We start from the raw sequence: 13,724 nt of genomic DNA on the forward strand, positions 1-13,724 counted from the left end.
TTCCCTCAAGAACAGGATTTGGGGGAGGATTCACGGTAAATGCTCAGTGCCACAAGCAGGAGCTGAAATCTGCCTTGCACAGCTGATCTTTAACTTAAAAACCCCAATTCCACACACTGGAGAGCTGCTGATCCCATCCTTTCCCTTGTGCCTTTCCCAGTGCTGGGATGGCCACATGCTTCTTGTCACAATGAAGGGCTGCAGTGGTGGCTGAAGCCCCACTGTCCCCACGTCCTGTGTGTGTGGGACAGCCCAGCATGGCTTGGCAGACACCTGGGACACTCAGGAGCCCGTTCCAGCACTCACAGACTCCATGGTCACGCTGCCTGCCTGGCTCAGCAGCATCCAGAGGCTCAGTGAAGTCATGGAGAGGTGTGCTGGGTATCCCTGGGCAGGATTTGGCCCAGATTATCCATCTGCCAAGGACCACGTTGCAGCACAACCCTCAGTAAATCAGGAACGCTTTATCAGCACTGGAGCCTCCCTGGAGGCTGTGTGTCCTACATTGCCATGGAGTGGCAGGAGGAGGGTTCATGACAACCCATAAACCTGCTCTCCTTCTGGGTGACTCAGGCACTGATCCCACACGGCCCGGCCTTGGCTTTCACCTGCTCTCGGGTCCATGGCCCTGGAGCCAGCTCTGTGTCCATGGAGGACCCAGCTCCTGCTGTCTGGGACTGTGGTGGCCCCTGGTGCAGCTTCCAGAATGGTCACAATGACCAGCTCAGTCTGGTCACAACATCCCCATGGAACTCTCCAGGCCAGGGGCACAGTGGCTGGAAAGCTGCAAAAGGACCTGGGGGTGCAGCTGACAGCGGCTGGACACGAGCCCAGGTGTGCCCAGGTGGCCAAGGGACCAAAGGCACCTGGCTTGGATCAGGAACAGGCTCCAGCAGGCCCAGGGCAGCGATTGTCCCTCTGTTCTTGGCGCTGCTGAGGCTGCGCCGCCAATCCTGGGGTCAGTTTTGGGTTCATCAAGACAAGAAGGACATGGAGGGGCTGGAGCGTGTCCAGGGAAGGGAACGGAGCTGGGGAAGGGTCTGGAGCCCCAGGAGCAGCTGAGGGAGCTGGAAAGGGGCTCAGCCTGGAGCAAAGGAGGCTCAGGGGGCCCTTGTGGCTCTGCACAAGTCCCTGGCAGGAGGGGACAGCCGGGGGGGTCGGGCTCTGCTGCCAGGGAACAGGGACAGGAGGAGAGGGAACGGCCTCAGGCTGGGCCAGGGGAGGCTCAGGGTGGACAGCAGCAGGAATTTCCCCATGGAAAGGGTGGTCAGGCCTTGGCTCCCTTGGAAAAACCAGGGAGGTTTGGAGTGCCCATGCCTGGAGTGTTCAGTGAACTCCTGGAGGTGACACTCGGTGCTCTGGGCTGGGGACAAGGTGAGGATTGGGCCCAGGTTGGATTCGATGATCCCAAAGGTCTTTTCCAACCTAAATCATCCTGGGATTCTGTGATATTAATGAAGAACACCCCCAGAGCACATTAATTTCTGATAAAACACATTCCACACTTTGCCATGTCTCAGTTAGCGCTGTGAACACGTGTGGGTGCACACTCACATTCCCTTGCTGGCTCAGCAGATTCCCTGTTTTCTATCCCAACTCTCCAATCTCACCAGAGATGCTTTGAGTCCAGACTCCACATTTACAATAGTTCCCTTAGAGCAAAACATGACCCAAGTTTGTAATTTCCCATTATTTCCCCCTTTGATTTTTTTTCTTCCCCAATTTTCTGTTGGTTTCCTGGGGATTACAGCTTTCTAAACAAATCTACAAGAATTGGCAAACTTGGATAAAATTGGAATACTTCATTCTGGTTTTGAGTCCTAGGAAGTGTTTTGGGTAGAGGAATTGTGAACACATTCTGGGGAATGAATTTCTCTCATCTTCTGTTGAGTTGTAGCAGATTTTAGAATAAGCAGAAAAAGCCTGCCTTGGGCACAGAAATGCAGCAAAGTGTTTTCAGAAAAAAAAAAAAAAAGAAAAATTTTGGGAAAATGTGAAGACAGGAAAGAGTTGATTGTGCACATTTGATGTATAGAACCGTATGGATCCAGCTGGGAGATGTAAACAGAACCAGGGCAGGAGAAGCCTTAATTTTGCCAAAATTTTGGGAGTTTGCTGTGACTTCAGGGACATCCCATCCCACCAAAATTTTATATTGTCCAAAACAAGACCTGTATAGGCCATGGCACTGTTGATATAATACTGAGCAGGGAATATTTAGGTGTTTATATTGGAAAATAGGTAAAATAACTTTGTAAAGTATCTTGTAACTTCACCCCTGCACTTTTTAGAATAAATCCTGAACCTCTAAGACCTTCAGCAAGAAATATGTCTAATGAAACTTATTGCAATAAGTATTGATTTATCACAACATGCAAGTCTCCATGAATATTTCTGTACAATTCTTGCCTGTTTTAAGTGTTCCTGTGCACAACATCCCTCCAGAAATGCCTTTCAGCCAAAATTATTCCACAGTGACACTGGATATGATACTGTTCTTTTCAATCTCTTGCATTAAATGTTCTGGACACACAAAGCTCTAATTTTTTTTTTTTTTTTTTTTTTTGACATCTTAAAAAAAAATAAATGTGGAAGCTGCTGCTGCACATCCCTAATACTAACACTGGGTAGCAGCTTCAGCAGCAGTGGGAATATCAGAGGATACCAAATATTTTTCTTAGTCTGCTTTACATTATAATACAGATTAAGGATTGTGCTTGCATTTCAAGATCTTAGCAACATCCTTTTGTCACCCTGTAACAGCAGCTCTAATTCCTCTAACCAGGAATAACTGCTAGGAGCATTACTTGGGTGTAAATCTGCTGAGATGAGCTTTTTCCTTTCCCTGAGTAACTCAAGTGTCTGAGCCAAGCTGGAGTTCCCAGTGCTCCCAGGACTTGGCTCTGGTGTGTATTTCCAGGTTGGATGGGGCTTGGAGGAACTTGGGACAGTGGAAGGTGTCCCTGCCTGTGGCAGGGGGTGGGATGGGATGAGCTTTAAGGTCCCTCCCAGCCCACCCTGGGATTGTTGTTCTAATTAGGAACGGCGGAAAAGAACGACAAGACTCTCAAGGGAGTCAGAACAGGAGAGGATCCCTAGTTTATTGCTTCAGTCATGTTATATAGACTAGTTCATGGAAAGTACAGAAAAGAAACTCTTATTGGTTAGTAAAGTGCTACATTACCATCATTGGTCAGTGGGGTTCACCACCCCCTGACTTTCTCCTGCAAGGAAAACAAGAGGACAGACAAACAGCACCTGGCAGTTGTTTTGTGTCTCTGAGGATTGTTTTGAAATCCTCCTATGAATTTCCCAGGCTAGCTTCTCAAGCTATCCTGAAAGGCCATGGGGCCTGCAGTTTGTGCAGCTCCCTGCAGCCTGCTCCAAAGCTAGCATCCATATGGGATGATTGCATGGTCCTGTTTGTTTGGGAGCTCTTGAGAGGAGCAGGATGGAACGGGCAGTGCCAGCCCAGCAGCTCCTCAGGGTGGGAGCAGAGCAGCCTGCTCAGGCCTCAGAAGGCTGTCAGCTGGAGCCAGCAGTGTCCCAGAAACCCCAGGTGACCCATCCTGTAGAGGCAGCAGGTTTTATCAGCCAGGGCCTGCATCCTGGCAAGAGTCTCCTCTGTGCTTTCCCACAGGACATCGTATTAGTCATCCCTAATTATTCAGCTCTACTTGAGCAAAGCCTTCTCTCTGACTTGCTTTCTTTTTTTTTCTTCTTTTTTTTTTTTTTAATTTCTTCTTTTTATTATTTTTTTTTTTCTGCTAGCCTGAAAACCTATATTTAAATAATAAGGGGTGGGAGGCATTTTTAATCCCAGCTGGGTAATTCCTAAAATGCACAGAGGTAAATCCTGAGCAGACGGATGTTCTGGGAATGTGCTGGTTCATTCCTTGCCTGCCTCGGCTGTGTAAAGCCAGGTTTGAGCACAGTTTATGCCAGGCTCTGCCCTGCTCCAAGTCTTTTGCACTACTTCCCTGTCCTTTCTGATGGATTTATGATTTTAGGATGTTTATGAAACCTTTCTGGGCTTCATTTACACCCCAATCCTGCTGTGGGTACCTCACCCCTCCCACATGACTCCTCGATACCTCTTGTCCCATCTCACAGTTGTAAGCCCAGAAACAGTGATTTTTGATTTTTGATTTTTGGTTTTTGATTTTTGAGGGGTGGGGAAATATTTGGGATCAGCAGAGGGGGATGACAGAGCTCCTAGGCCATGTGGAATAGGGGCTTTTCATGGGAGTACTGAGGAGAAGAGCTGGTTGAATTTGGGGCTGTTTCTTCAGTAGAAAGATGAAGATGTGATGGAGCCAGGGAGGTGCAGCAGTGACCACAGAGCACACCTCACCTCCCTCCTGTGAAAGGAGAGTGAAATTCTTCTCCACGAGTGCAGTTCTGGGGGGCAGAGCCCCAGAAGGGGGAGATGCTGGACCCGAGGATTCCTTCAGCCTCCTCCCACCCTCCCTCATCCCCATCCCGGTAATTTCTGCTGAGGAGGCTTAGTCTTGCCTTGTAATCTTGATTTGGACTTTCATTATGAATTACTCGAGTCTCATGTGCCGTTTTAAATTGATTCGTTATGCCAAGTACTTGCCAAACGCATAATGAGGGTCTAAATCGGTCCGTATGTAACAAGGCAGCGATTCAATTATTGTGAGCGCTCACACTCTGACAAAAGCCTGGATTATTGCTGTCACTTGCGTTTTGGGACCTTCCCGCACACATCCACACCCCAGCCCCCCCCGCCCCAGATCCGTCGGAGCCATTTCATGGTTCCGAGCGCCTGCCCCGTTATTTATTGTTATTATAAACGCTGCTATTTTCGGCTCCGCGCACTCGAGCACCGGGCTGGGAGCTCGCCCTGCAGGGATTGGGATTAATGAGAATGGGAGCAGCTCGGGGCGGGGGAATCGCTGCTCCAGCTCCTCCAGTCCATTCACAAAATCTGTGTGGCAGCTCTTAAAGACCGACGGCAGGAATGAAAATTAATCAAACCAAGGGGCTATTAAGCCACAGCACATCAAAGAGAGCCCGAAAATCTTCACATCATCAGCGAAAAAAGCTTTTATCTCTTTCTAACAAATGCTAGAATGCAGACACAGCCCTGATGGGCTCTAAAGATCCATTAGGAGGGTGTGAATAATTATAATTGCCACCCCACCAGTGATTACTGGTTCCTAGATTTCAGGGTACTTCAGGAGGAAGTGTCAATACCTGCAACCCTTTTAACAGATGGGGACACTGAGGCACCACAGAGCATTGCAGGCCCTTGGTGACAGGGATGGGGAAACGTGTGGTTTGGTCCTTTTCCCCCCAGATTTTCCGCATGGCCTTGGGAAATGTCCCGGTTTTGTGTTTCATGGGCTCAGGAATGGTTTGATGGGCTCAGGAATGGATCTGTTTCCTGCCATGAGGAGAGATGGGCTGAGCCGGGTGTGGGCACTGACTCATGGAATGGTTTGGCTTGGAAGGGATGTAAAGCCCATCTCCTGCCATGGGTAGAGACACTTTTCACTATCCCAAGGTTCTCTGAGCCCTGTCCCACCTGCCCTTGGGCACTGCCAGGTCTGGGGCAGCCACAGCTTCCCTGGGCACCCTGGGTCAAACATCCTGGCTTTTCCCTGACCCTGATTTGCAGTTCAGGTATCTTTAAATGGTGAAGCAGCCACCAAAATCCAGGTCCAGGACTTCTCCTGTCCCTGCTCTGTGGCTTTATCCCCGTCCTTGAGTTGGGAGGGTGGAGGAGGTGGTTACATCATTGCTCAAATTTTGGGCCTCAACCCGTCCTTTTATCTCCTTGTTTTGGCTTCAGATGAGCAGAGATTTGCCTCAGGTCCCAGTTCCCTGTCTCCTCCATTCTGCAGTCTCCAGCAGCCAGGAGCTTTTCTGCCGAGCTCCTCGTGATGAAATGTCAGCGCGAGGCAGCGCCGTGTCCGCGGTGCCAGGGCTGACACCAGGGCTGGGAGCTACCGTGAATCATCCTCATTAAAAGGCATTTCCAGCTCAGCTGCAGAGACGCTTCTCACCCTCTCTGCTGCCATGGCAGAGCTGTTCAAAGCTCCCGTGGAGGACAGGCAGCAGACGATGGGCACAGGCAGGTACAGCTGCAGCCCTGTGCAGGAGGCAGCAGGTGAAAAACATTCTCTGAGTCATTCCCCGTGCCAGGAGCAGGAGCAGGAGGTGGATCTGCTGACAGCATCTCAATCTGAAAGGAGATGATTTCTCCCTGAAAGGAGGTTGTAGCAAGATGGGAGCAAGAAGGAGTTGGCTGCTTCTCCCAGGGAATGAGGAGCAGGATGACAATGCACAGCCTCAAGCTATGCCAGGGAAGGTTCAGGCTGGACATCAGGAAGAATTTCTGCATGGAAGGGGTGTTTGGGCATTAGAAGGGGCTGCACGGGGAGCTGGTGGAAATGCTGTCCCTGGAGGTGACCAGGAAATGAGAGGATGTGGCACTCAGTCCTCTGGGCTGGGTGACAAGGGGCACAGGTTGGAGTTGTTGTCCTTGGAGGTTTTTTCCAGCCTCAGTTTTTCTGGGATTCTGTGATACTAAAGAAGAACATCACTGGAGGACATCAGTTTCTAACAAAATGCAACAAGACCAAAGGCACCTGGCTTGGATCAGGAACAGGCTCCAGCAGGCCCAGGGCAGCGATTGTCCCTCTGTTCTTGGCACTGCTGAGGCTGCGCCGCCAATCCTGGGGTCAGTTTTGGGTTCATCAAGACAAGAAGGACATGGAGGGGCTGGAGCGTGTCCAGGGAAGGGAACGGAGCTGGGGAAGGGTCTGGAGCCCCAGGAGCAGCTGAGGGAGCTGGAAAGGGGCTCAGCCTGGAGCAGAGGAGGCTCAGGGGCCCTTGTGGCTCTGCACAAGTCCCTGGCAGGAGGGGACAGCCGGGGGAGTCGGGCTCTGCTGCCAGGGAACAGGGACAGGAGGAGAGGGAACGGCCTCAGGCTGGGCCTGGGGAGGCTCAGGGTGGACATCAGCAGGAATTTCCCCATGGAAAGGCTGCTCAGGCCTTGGCTCCCTTGGAAAAAACAGGGAGGTTTGGAGTGCCCATGCCTGGAGTGTTCAGTGAACTCCTGGAGGTGACACTCGGTGCTCTGGGCTGGGGACAAGTGCCAGCACTGTGGGTCTGGGAGGCCGGGGAGGTTCCCTGCTGGGAGTGGAGGCACTCGGCCTCCTGGCACTGGAGCTCCTGGGGGGGTTTGTCTGCAGGGGGGGGGCTGACACCTGCAAGGGGTGAATGGGGAAGGAAAGTGTGTGTAAGGTGTGTGTAAGGTGTGTGTAAGGTGTGTGTAAGGTGTGTGTAAGGTGTGTGTAGGGTGTGTGTAAGGTGTGTGTAAGGTGTGTGTAAGGTGTGTGTAGGGTGTGTGTAGGGTGTGTGTAGGGTGTGTGTAAGGTGTGTGTAAGGTGTGTGTAGGGTGTGTGTAAGGTGTGTGTAGGGTGTGTGTAAGGTGTGTGTAGGGTGTGTGTAAGGTGTGTGTAGGGTGTGTGTAGAGTGTGTGTAAGGTGTGTGTAGGGTGTGTGTAAGGTGTGTGTAGGGGGTGTTTAGGGTGTGTGTAGGGTGTGTGTAGGGTGTGTGTAAGGTGTGTGTAAGGTGTGTGTAGGGTGTGTGTAAGGTGTGTGTAGGGTGTGTGTAAGGTGTGTGTAAGGTGTGTGTAGGGTGTGTTTAGGGTGTGTGTAGGGTGTGTGTAGGGTGTGTGTAGGATGTGTGTAGAGGGTGTGTAGGGTGTGTGTAAGGTGTGTGTAGGGTGTGTGTAAGGTGTGTGTAGGGTGTGTGTAAGGTGTGTGTAGGATGTGTGTAGAGGGTGTGTAGGGTGTGTGTAGGATGTGTGTAGAGGGTGTGTAGGGTGTGTGTAAGGTGTGTGTAGGGTGTGTTTAGGGTGTGTGTAAGGTGTGTGTAAGGTGTGTGTAAGGTGTGTGTAGGGTGTGTGTAAGGTGTGTGTAAGGTGTGTGTAGGGTGTGTGTAAGGTGTGTGTAGGGTGTGTGTAGGGTGTGTGTAGGGTGTGTGTAAGGTGTGTGTAAGGTGTGTGTAGAGTGTAGGGTGTGTGTAGAGGGTGTTTAGGGTGTGTGTAAGGTGTGTGTAGGGTGTGTGTAGGGTGTGTGTAGAGTGTGTGTAGGGTGTGTGTAAGGTGAGTGTAGAGTGTAGGGTGTGTGTAGAGGGTGTGTAGGGTGTGTGTAAGGTGTGTGTAGGGTGTGTGTAAGGTGTGTGTAAGGTGTGTGTAGGGTGTGTGTAAGGTATGTGTAGGGTGTGTGTAAGGTGTGTGTAGGGTGTGTGTAGGGTGTGTGTAAGGTGTGTGTAGAGTGTAAGGTGTGTGTAAGGTGTGTGTAGGGTGAGTGTAGAGTCTCTCTGGCCAGTACTCCCCAGTACCCCAGCACATCCCCAGGCTGTGTTATCCACGTGCCCTGGGCTCTGCTGCATCCCCACGGTGCCAGAGCTGGCTCTGTGTGTTGCAGGAGCAGGAGGATTTAGCAGGATTTCCCTGTTGAATTCTGGCTTTTGGCAACTGTTGAGCAAGGAGGGATTTTTGGGTTCATTTTTCTCTACCAGGCTCTGCCATCCTCGTGCATTTCCCAGCCGTGAGTCACAACTCATCCTCTGCCTCTCCCCCTCCCTGGCATCTCCAGGCACCTCCTGAGGGTTTGGAAGATAATAACAATGATAATATCTTGTGCAGGGTTTTCTCTGGCTCTGTGCTGCATGAGGGCTGGGAATTCACCTCTGAGTGAAAGAGAAGGTCTTTCATCCCTGCTGGGTGACAGGAACTGGGGGCACCACAGACAGAACCCAGCCCACGCTTGGCCACATCTGGCAAGAGCTGCATTACCCTGTGTCTGGGTACCTGGATGCTCCTCAGGAGGGACCAAATGAAGAAATCAAATGCAGAAATAAGTCCTGGAAATAAAAAAAAAATTAAAAAAATTATTAAAATTAATTAAAAATAATTAAAATTAATTAAAAAATATGGCCAACTGGCCATTTATTAGGAGGTGTGTCATAGAGCTCTGCTGGCCAGAGGGAAGCTGCAGAAGCACATCCTGGTGGGAACTTCCATGATATCCCCTCTCCCAGCCACTCCTGGTCCCACTCCCACCGTCACCTCCACCCTCTGCCTCCACCCTGCTCCCATCACTTGCTGGCCAAAATGACTTTACCAGGAGGAAAAGCTGTGAGGAAAAGGCAAAGTCAGGTGATTTTCTCTCTCTAGGCTGTTCTGGATTTCATTTTGTGCTTCCCCAAGAGAAGAAGGGGAACAAAGCAGCAGAGAAATCACCAGATTTACACTGAAAAGAAAAGCAAGCAGCAGACAGAAACAGGGTCAAAGGGAAGAGGAAACCTGGTTGTTTTGGGGCAGGTTCCTGTTTTAAGAAGGCCCCTCAAGTTTCCTCCCCTTCCTTGCTGTCTCCGGGCTGTAAATTAACCAATGATTTATATTTGCAGCAAACCCTTCCATCTCAGAGTAATTCCTGTGTGCAACAACTCCAGTGAATTAACAATGGGCACTGCCTTTGGAACCCAAATCAATTTCTTAGTGGAATAAAACTTCTCTTTGAAAGTGGCTGCTACTTGGCTTGTTTTTCCCTCACGTGTCCATTTATAATTAAGGTTTCTTAATTTTTATTTTTTTTTAAAGGCAGGGCTTAAAGGAAAGGAAGAGCAAGACTTGAGCAATGCTTTCTGTGAAGGGTGAGCTGCACAAGCGAAGCAGGCAGTGAGTCAGCATCCTCTCCTGCCTCTGCTGGCAGCAGAGCTGTTGCTGGGGTGACTGTCACAGGTGACAGAGCGGATCAGCCTTTCTGGTGTCCCCAAGCCCAGCCAGGACATGTTTTTCTGAATATATCAAAGCAATACCAAAATCCAGGCTGCAGAAATCCTCCATTCTGCCAAAAAAACCACCACAAACTAAAACCCCACCCCTAAATTAGTTATGTTGTCGTTTGGGGCTTAGAGAAAAGGAATAGAAGGAACATGGTGGTTTTGGAAGTTGTGTAAGAAAAGTCATTTGAGAGAATCTTGTGGTGATTGTTTCGGGATCAATGTGTTGTTCCTGGTTCTTGTTGGAAAGGACGTGGGTCAGCAGAGAGAACCTGACCTGTGGCACCCATGGGTCACCTCCTGCCTGGACTGTCACCCATCACACCCACAGTCTCGACAGGATGATTAAGAAGGCAAAAAATGACTCCTCTGCTCTCCCTCACCCCATCTGCAGCCTTGCAAACAGGAGATTTCTGAGTGAGGCTTCAGGGGCTTTCCCCAGAAGTGCTGCAGCTGACAAGCAGGAAATCTGATTAAAAATAAATCACAGGGTTGAGCTGCACAGCTCAGGTCTCCAAGCCCTTTGCAGACAAATTCCTTTGCTCCAAATTTTTGCTGGTTTGGGTTTTCCAGCTAGAAATGAAACCTCTGCCAATGGCTAAGGGAGTGTTTGGGAGCTCCAGCTTTACCTGCAGCTTCTGCAGCTCTATCAGCATCCAGATGTTGCAGCTAAAGCTGAAGTCCCCGCCTGTGTTTGCAAATAAATTCACCTCCCCTGCACAAAGTGACCCTTCAATAACAACCTTACAGCTCAGGGGAGGGTGCTTATAACAAACCAGTTCCCAGCACTGGTGATGGAAGGTTAAACTGGCCGTGAAGATGGGGAGGACAGACAGAAGGGTCTTGAGGCAGGAGAGAATTTTCCCTGGATTTCCAGCTGGAAAGGGAATGATGACAATATTAGACCTGCATTCAGGGTGTGTTTTTTCTCTCAAAGCACTGCCCAAACATTAACTGATGAACAGAGGCCAGGAAGCTGGGGCTGCACTAATGTGTTTGGCCTGGTGACCTGTGCAGATTTTCATTTTCTGTTTAGTCACTTCCTTTGAGACCAAAAGCAAGGACAGAGCTGCTGGGGGATCCAGCCCTCAGGAGCATCCTGGTCTCTGTTGTGGCTCTCTCACTGCAGCCAGGCAGAGTCACTCTGTTTCTTTCCATGATTTCATCAAACTCTAATGGCAGTCTGATGGCTTCAGGGTAATTCTAGCACAGTGACTTTGTTCCTGTGTGTACTAGAAGGCACAAAAATGTGAACTACAGAAGAGGATTTTCTCCCCCTTTTCGGTTTCTTCTCCCTGTGTGTTTCCTGCTTTAGCCACCACCAGTTTCACATCATGCAAACCCTGCTGTGTGATTTTGGTGAAAGGCAGAGGTCCCTCAGTTGGATTTTTGGGTTTCATGGTTGCAGGGGGGCTGGGGGTACCCAGAGCTGGGTTGGGCTGCCCAACCCTGTTCATCCTTGGAGACCTGGGACGCTCTAGAGAGCAAGCCTTGCCCCCCAAGGACTGCTTTGTCCCCAAGCTCAAGGTGTTGATGCCCAGGTTGCCCAGAGAAGCTGTGGATGCCCCATCCAGGCCAGGCTGGACGGGGCTTGGAGCAAATTGGGATAGTGGCAGGTGTCCCTGCCCATGGCAGGGGTGGAATGAGATGGGATTTAAGGTCCCTTCCCACCCAAACCACGCTGGGGTTGTATAATTCAATAAATGGTGGCTCTTCTCCATCAACACATGACTGATGGGCCAAGAGTCCTGCTGGAATACACCGTGATGGCAATGCCTCATCCATTATTTGCTCCTGGGCTGTGTCAGTCAAACTCCTGCAGCCTGAGATTCCCCCTCACTCCTTTCTAACACGATGCTCAGCGAACGAGCAAATGAAAAGTCACAGAAAAATTGGGAGGATTGCGGAAAGGCAGAAAAATCCAAGAGACAAAACACACTTTGAATGTCCTTGACAGCTTCCAGGCAGCCCCGTGGCTGTCACTGGGATCTGTGCTTGGCTGAGACAGCTCCCTGCCCTCCAAACATCTCCTCCTCCTCCTCCTCCTCACCCAGCTCCCACGGCTCTCACTGCTGGGGGACTCTGGTGCCTGCTGCCAGGCACAGGAGGGTCGAGGCTGGCTCCAGCCCAGCTGCCCAACGCAGGAAAAATTGCTTCATTTCTCTGATGCAATTTATTTTGCTGAATAAAACTGGCTAAAGAGTGGGGAAAAGGTGGAGAGGGTGTGTTTCAAAAATAAACTTCTGAGCCTGAACAAGGGATGCTTTGTGGCACAGCGGTGACTTACAGATTCCCTGGGTTTTCTATGGAAGGCAGAACCTTTTTCCTTAAAAACAGAGTTGTTTGTGCAGCTGGAGTTAGGCACCAAATCACCCAGAAAGACTTGAACGTCCTCTGAAAATTCAGCTTAAAATACTGCTGGAAAGAGACTGAGCCCACATTTTAGGGAAAATTTTTCCAGCCACATTGATTTAGAGGGAGATCAGTTGCTGGTTTTGGTGGTAGGGGCTGGCACCAAGAGCTTTCCCTGCTGTGGGATGGCATTGCTCTGCTTAGGGGGGCTGTGAAAGCTTCTGTCCCCTCACTGAGTGACTGTCACCAATCACAACCAGAAGTGACATCCACAGAATAAATTATTCAGTGGCCAAACAGTCCCCCCTGGCCCACAGGATGCTTTTTAGGGCCAGACATTGGGGGTTTCACATCTTTAGGCTGAGTCTGTGTCTGGCTCAGCAGCGGTGCTCTTCTAGCATCACCTTGAGTCCCTGAGATGTCCCTGATTTTTCTGCTCCCCTCTCTGAAGTGCAGCTCATCTTCCCCTGCTGTGGACACCGGTAATGAAAACACTGTTGTCTCCCAGGATTTGTGGTTAAATTGCTTTGTCAATGTAATCTTAGACCTTAATGACCAAATGATGCCCTGCAACAGGAGTCGTTGGGTATCGTTTTGCTGTCATTGCAGAGGCCTTGGAATGTGATCCCCATTCCAGTGGAATTTGCATTAACATTGTTTGGCCATCATAATCCCACCCAGTTAATCACATTTTTAGGATATTGAAATAGGTCTATCTCCATCCTGAGCTGTAACCCCTGGATCCCCAGAGGTTGGATGGGATTTAGCTCCATTAAAGCCGACGGATGACGGTGATGCTGAGTAATTTGGCTGATCTTTTTTAGCCACTGAAACTTGTTCTTCAGTTCCCAAGAAATGCTCTTGCTCAATCCTCGGCTTTGTGGGAAACAACCCATGAAAAATAGCTGCTGTCCACCCTCGGTTATTTTGGGGTATCGGTTCAATTTTCACTTCCCTCCCCTCTGCCTGTTCTCTGAAGGCAGCCAGCAGTCAGAGAGGATCCCAGGGTGTTTGGGGTCCTGCTGTGCCTGGTGCTGATTGTCCTGTGGCAGAGAAGCATCTCCAGTTTTCCCAGGGGAGCTCCCAGAGATGCTTCCCACCTGTGCCGAGGGCTGAGGAAGCTGCAGGATTTACGCAGCATCAGATTTTCCCCCCTCTTCCATCTTCCAGTATCTTTCTCAACTGAGAAACAGAAACAACTCTGCAACTGTGAGTGCAGTGAAAAGCTGCTGGTGTAGGATTGAAATAGACTCCAGGTGGGAGGCGAGAAATACTCCCTCAATGTACAGATGAGAAACTGAGGCACGGAGGGATTGAAGGATTCACTCCATGGATGAGCTATACCTGGAGTCTGACTAAGACAGCGACAGGAATAGGAATGGGGTGCTCCAGACTTAGAGCTCTAAATCCATCCTGGGAAGTCGAGATTCAGATCCTGTCCTTCCTGCTGTCTCCCTGGATGGCGTTGGTGGAGGATTTGTCTTACCCCAGAGAGGGAACCCTCACTGGCTGCTTTTGTGGCTCGGTGAGGAGATGAGATGAGAAAG

This window comes from Poecile atricapillus, chromosome 23 (assembly GCF_030490865.1).
Source record: "Poecile atricapillus isolate bPoeAtr1 chromosome 23, bPoeAtr1.hap1, whole genome shotgun sequence".
In the NCBI taxonomy this organism is placed as follows: Eukaryota; Metazoa; Chordata; class Aves; order Passeriformes; family Paridae; genus Poecile; species Poecile atricapillus.